Below are 6806 nucleotides of genomic sequence, written 5' to 3' on the forward strand. Positions count from 1 at the left end.
GTTTTTTAAATATATAAAACTAGTTAGGATTCAGACACGAACCTTCTCATAACAAGCATAACAACTTATAGTGGAAACTTTGGGTTACTCTTTGTCATAAGACAGAGGCTGCTATACAAATCTGAGCAAAGAAGGACTTGGGCAATGCTTGGAGCCTGTTCCATGTCCTTTATTCCTTAGAGGAACCCAAAGCCGGAGCTGTGTTTCCAAGTGTAAAGGCAGAGGTGGATTCCTGGGAAATGTGACCCGAAGCCCGGAGCTGCTGAGGGGGAATTGCTCAGAGCTACCTGAGGGAGTGCAGGGCTGCCCCTGTCTGGGGTTTAGAGGGCACCTAAACCACTTGGGCTGTGGCAGTTGGGTGACCCAAGGTGGAGATCCTGAGATGGGGCAGCCCCAGGGGACCCTGCTGACCACAGCTGGAGTGCTGTGTCCAGTTTTGGGCTCCTTGGGACAGGAGAGACGTGGAGCTTCTATAATTCCCAGGAGATTCATCCTCCTGGACTTTCACCTCCTTAGAGAGAACTTGGAGACTTGTATTTGACCTTCCTCTCCTTTTTTTTCTTGTTTTAAAGAGTAAAGCCACAGAACACAGCACACACCAAATCAGTAGGAAAGCCATACCAGTCATTTTGTCTAGCTCTAGCAAGAGACAGACATTCTTACGACAAAATAATTTCAAACTGCCCAATGCAATTAAGGAATGAAAGGGAAAATACCTGGAAAAGGTAATGACAAAATTGAACACTGGGGGAAATAGTGAGGGAGACTCAGTTTAGCCAGCTCTGCTCTTGCCAGCACCATGGATATTGACAGCACTGCCTTATCTGTTCCTCCTACTCCTTTTTGGAGCAGTGCTGGAGTATAAAATTGAACACTCACATTCTGTGGTCGCTCTGAGGTCGGTACAACAGAGCTGGATTGAGGTCAACAACCAGCACAGTTTGTCAGATTGTGGCACCACCAAGGCTGAGAAATGACAGAAAAAAGCAATTCACTGACACGGCTCTCTGACATCTTTGGATCTGAATTTTGGAGGTCAGAATGGTTTGAACTGATAGTCTGGGCTCTAAACAGATGTGCCAACTCCGTTTCTGTGTGTTTCTGAAGATAAGAGAGGGAACCAGAGTCACTTCTTTTATTTCTGACAGAAGTTGCAGCAGTAGAGGTAAATCCAGTGAAATTTGCCCACTTTGCATTTTCATTACATTGAGGGAAAACCAAAGATCAAGAAACCCTTTCTAAAGTCCTTAAGATTTTGTCATATAGTTTCACATATTACCTTATACTAAGGAAAATGATTTAACAGAAATCACAATGTAATGTGCTTCAGACTTTTTGGAAAATGGGAAATAAATCCCAGTCTTCAGTCTCTTTTATTTGTTACTTAGTGGCAAGGTAGTCAATCTTCCATAGCTTCATTTTCCTCCTTTATAAAAAAGTTACAAAGCAAGCCAGGGGAGTTGGGATCAACACAGAAGGAAGATAAAGCAAAGAAGACAAGGGACAAGGGGATAGGTCTGCAGGTATTTGGTAAATCTTGGGACAGAGAGGCCAAATCCTTGGCTGTGTTTGCACTGCACTGCCAGGGCCAGAGCCTTGCGTGCTGCAGAATCAGGGCTCCACCAGGGTTTGTTTCACAATTATCCTCGATGCCTTCTCTTTGCAGGAACTTAGTGCTCTCTAATAAGCATGGCAGGTTCCTCTGTGTCCCACCAGGGTCTCACTGCTCTCTCAGCACCTGCATTGTCCAGTGATCACGCAGCATTCCAAGACATTTCTGATACAGGATGCACTTGTTCTTAGTATCTCTGTAAAGAGATTAGAATTAAATCAATAGCATGACACACACTCCCCAGAATGCTTGCTATTAAAATAATCTGTATCTAATCAAACTACATTTTTATATATTTCTTTTCATAGTATGTGCTGCTTCTGAGTACTCACTCACCAAGAGCTTTGGAAGATGATTTTCATGCAAATAACTGAAAGCATTACCACTGTGTGCACACAAACTGGAACAGCTTTGGAAATATTTGAAAACATTTCAGCAGGGTCTAACATTCCTGAAGAAAACACCTGCATAGTGAAAGGTGGCTGTAGGCTTTCTGTTAGCTCACATCTTAGTGACAAACACTATCAATTTAGGGATGATTTGTATTCAGGACCAGGATGGATGATATAATTAATATGCAGGATATGTAATTAATATGCAGAACATGTCATTAATATGCAGAGCATGTCATTAACATGCAGGGAGATGTGATTGATGCGTACCCGGTACTGCCTGGCCTCTGGATACACTGGATAAGGCAAATCCTTCCTGGGATAGTCGAACTCTTCCCGCCGGGCTCGGGACTGAGGGAAATAATCTGTTGCTGGATCTGCTGTCCTTAGAGGCTGAGCATACACGGGACTGTGCAAAAGAGAAAAAGGTTATTAAACCTTATAATAGACTGCAAATTGCACAAAAGGACAGTTTAAACTGAAAAATAAAAATATTAAAGCTCACTACTGCATGCACAGCACTGAGGCAGTAACATCTAAGAGGTCTTTTAAGTTCATTTTACTGTCAAGCCCTCATCCTGCAAACAGAGAAGACTGAATTTATAGAAGCAGCTTTCTCTTTAAGCTTTTATTTTCTTTTCACAACAAACAATGCCACAGTACCTAATTTTCTATATCCCTACAATCATTTTCAAAGCATTTTAAATCCACCATAGCTATACCTTCAACACTGATATTGAAAAAAACCAGCCCTCCTCGAGGGACTGAAACAGCAGCAAGCTCCAGCCTGTCTCTGCAGCAGAGCCCTGCTACGTGTGAGGACACTGCTGTGCTCTCCCTGAGCTGCACCCTGGCAAACAAGTTCTCTGCAGAAGTTGCAGTAAGAGCTGCAGCAGTTGGTGCTGAGGGGGATTCAAGTGAGGAAGCACAAGCAGGGAGCTGTGATTCTAAACAGGAATGAAATCAATGCCTCTGGGATTAGAGGAAAACCAGAGAAGCCTCTGGATAAAGCAGTATTTTGGGATTTGTATGTGAATAATCCAGTCAAAAGCTTTTCCATTTACTGGACCTTTGTTGCTTGCTGTGCCACTGGCAAAGCTGCAAAGTCATTCTGAGTCTCCAAAGCAGGGTATAAAGTGAGAATGAGCACAAAAGACAAAAAATAACAGCATACCTGTAATCCTGCCTTTGATTTGTGATTGAGGCATCATTAAAATCTTCTCTTTTCAGTACAGCTTTTGGAATTTGTCCAACCCAGGCATCCTGTGTGTAGAGATCAGATGGTTACACAGAGAAAAATGACAACAAATTAGAATAACCAGCTCTCCAGGTACAGAATGTTAGAAGGTATAAACCAGTTTTTCACTTACAAAATACAATGTCTAGGCTACAACTCACAGTCTGGGGTGTCAGAAAGCCCTAAGTCCTGCAGCTCTGACCCAAAAAGATTCCTTTTACAAAGGGGTTTTTTCCCTACCAAACTGCAGGATTGGGTCTGATTCACACCTTGGGAACAACAGCATCAGCAGGACTAAATCTGAATTAGTTAAAAATTGAACAGCACCATCTCCTGGTAAAGGCAGGCTCAGACCTGCTGCATTGCCAAGCTATTGATACTCTACAGATGGATTTAGCAGAAAATCATGTAGCAGACTAGATTATTTTCTCCCTTTTCTCAGACAGCCTTCAATGTCTCCTTCTCACACACTGTGTGTTCCTTAATATGTAAAATAATCCCTTGAAGTATCAAATGAGGAAATGAACACACACACACAAATACTCCCTTTCAGTGATTCTTTGTATTTTATATTGATTTTTTTAATGGTATTTATCCATCTTTTCTCTTGACACCCACTAGTTCAAGCCATGATCTCTACTACATCTTGCCTAATGGATAAAACTGGCACAGCAGAGCATGATCTCTTTTTAAAGCTGGTCTTCTTACTGGCCAAGAATGGAAATAGTTGTTTGAACATCCTGTAAAAATAATCCCTAGTTCTTTGTTTTCTCCTATGCAAATTAGTTTCACTTAATCCTTGATGACAAGTTTCACCTTCTCACATGCATTCAGCTGATCTTGGAAACCAAATGCTAGGAGACTTTAAAGTCAAATTCCCTATTTTTTGTTGTTTTGCTATTGCCATTGCATTGAGCTGAATCCCCAGGGGCTGGGGCTGTGCTGTGCCCCCTGTGCCATCTCTTACCTCATCTGGCTGAGGGTGCCCTGGGCTGGCAGCTGTGTCAGTGCTGAATGCAGGGTTCTGCTGTGCTCCACTGTGTGGAGCCTTTGGCTGCTTCCTGGGGGAACAATGGCAATTCAGAGCTTTAGCAATGCTGAGGGTCCTGACAGATGTTTTTGTGCTGCAGATTGCTTCAACAGCCATGTCAGAGCTTTAGATCTCCTGTGGCAATGGCTGTACAAGAGCTGGGTATTATTACAGCTTTTCTATGTCAGAGCAAGGGCCAGTGACACACTTCTGGGGCTCAGTGACAGAAGAAAAAACCCATATTGTCTGTGTACTTGGGAGAGGTGTCACTGGGAAAAAGTGATGAAAGCAAAAAGCAGCTCAAATTGCCAATATCTGAGACCCAAGAGTGGAAGGAATTGTATTTAAACACCAAGCCTCTTGTCAATAGTTATCAGTCTTACTCCTTTTTTTTTTTTTTAACTTGTGGAAAAAAATCCCTAAGAGCAAGTAAATCAGAAACACACATTTGGTGGTGTTGAATTTAAGTAGTAAATGTACTTATCAATCTTTAAAGCCTGCCTGGTGAGCCCTAAGGAAAAGCAATGACTGAGAGTGAGGTGGTAGAATGCTGAGTAAGTGCTGAGTGCTCAGGTAAGATGCTTTGAGTCAGTTTTAAATTGTATAAATAGTATTTTGGCAGAATGGCAGCCTTGTGCTTTTAAACATCCAGAGGTTAAAAATTAACCAGAATACCAGACTCCTTTTGCTGAGCTTCCATTTTGAGTGCAAAACTCCTTATAAGTGCACCCAGAGTCACTTACCCAGCTTTTTTCGTTTTCAAGCAGCAGACAGCAGAAAATATTACAACCACTATGATAACCAGGACCACTCCAGGAAGAGTAGCCACTAAAATGAAATCCAGAGTGTTCCAGAGGTGGTTACATTTGGGGCCCATGTACCAGTACTCCATCCACCCCATTCTGTAGTAATCACATCTGCAAATAAAAAATACTCACTTTTAGGAGCAGCATTTTAATTCAAAAGTTAGCAATACCAAAAAAGTACAATATTATGCTGTATAATTATTTATTATTCAACACTGCAGGGGCCAAGAGTTCCACTATTTTTCCTGTTTGTTTAAAGGTGTTTTTTTATCTTAGTTCCACCCATCTGTTTCCAGATTTGATGCAAAAGAACTTTGCCAGGCTCTGAGTAACCAAGTCCAAGTGGGCATTTCAGGAGTCCCAGATAAGGAGCTTTGATGGGAACAGGGTGCAGTACCCAAGTCATGGCCTGGCTCAGGTCAAAGATCTCTTTGTCTGCTCTCAGCATGGCAAAGCTGCTGAGTGGAAGTGAAACCTCACATTTCTGGCTGTCATTATGATATAGATTTTTTTAAAAGGGAAAAAAGCCCAACTACATAATGGAGAATAGAACATTAGGATATCTAAAAATTTTTTTAACTCAAAAGAAAATTTGATCAACCTGAGGAAAAAATGAACTTGCTATTACACAGCTAATTCAGTTCTAAAGTAAAATAGTTGAAAGAACATTAAAAATAAAGGGTTACAGTGATTACCTACATTAGGAATGATATGGCCCACACATATATTTAAAAAGAAAACACTATGCCCAAATCCCAGATTTGATGCTTTGTACCAGAGCTATAAATTTATGCAGATTGTGAATGAAGATCAACATTTATTTTCATGGATCACTTTGGAGGATCTAAATTTAATTCATAATTTAGAATATGTTTGACATTTACATGGTGTATATTTAAACAAACAAACCAAGCCCACAAACTACCTGCAAAAAGGTTCTCCATTTTTACACAGACAAGGAATGTTTTCAGGACAGAATTTATCTGTATTACCCAGACAGGCCTCAAAGTCCACAACTCCATTGCAGTTGGCTGTGAATTAAAACAAAACCAGTATTTAATGCAATTATACAGTAACATACTGTCAGTGGGCTGTGTTGCTAATTACACCAGAAATTTATGCTTCAGATGTACTCTGTAGATGACACTCAATCTTTCTTTCCTGTGACTTGTCCCTGGAAAATTTTGAAGCTATTTGAGAAATGAAAATTCACCTGCTTGAATTACTTTACCCTGAATGTGTACCCATCTTCCTGTTGGCCAGGAAATTGTATGGCTTGTGTTGTTATGGTTTTTATCTCAGAAGTGTGGCTGTGTCTGAATTCCACTATGTATCATCTCTGGCTTGTTGACAAGGACTAAAAGTCATGAGACTCATTAGAGATCCAACCTTCCAGTTATAATCCAAATTAGAACCTTTTTGTGTGTTCTGCAAGGGGATTATTCCTTGGCTTAGCCTACAAAAGGATCTGGTTTGCATTAATGTTGGTTCTCCTCTATCTCTTTTGCTGTGTAAACATTGGGCTGTAAATGATGTTCCAGAATCAGTGTTTACAGTGTTTCACAGGTATTTGGCTGGCTAAAAAGGACTCCCTCAGCAGCCTGAACCAGCACCAAACACAGCACATCTGGCACTCCCACCCCACATCCTCTGCTACCTGTTCTCCCCTGCTCAGCACTCGGACTCAACACCAGGCACTGCCCTGAACATTCAGAAAAGCCCCCAGACT

At 41.3% G+C, this 6806-nt stretch overlaps 1 long non-coding RNA gene across 1 annotated transcript; it reads right to left on the reverse strand.

Annotated features, from left to right (window-relative positions):
- Positions 1–1280: 1280 nt before the first annotated feature.
- Positions 1281–3508, reverse strand: LOC139597511 (uncharacterized). The gene is made up of 4 exons (XR_011681622.1): positions 3375–3508; positions 3179–3267; positions 2275–2413; positions 1281–1808 (listed from the first exon to the last, which is right to left on the reverse strand). It is a non-coding gene; the product is annotated as an uncharacterized lncRNA (long non-coding RNA).
- Between the last annotated feature and the right edge of the window lie 3298 nt (positions 3509–6806).

Source organism: Agelaius tricolor, unplaced genomic scaffold (genome assembly GCF_023055355.1).
Source record: "Agelaius tricolor isolate 1412-34295 unplaced genomic scaffold, bAgeTri1.0.p SCAF_17, whole genome shotgun sequence".
Taxonomy (NCBI): Eukaryota; Metazoa; Chordata; class Aves; order Passeriformes; family Icteridae; genus Agelaius; species Agelaius tricolor.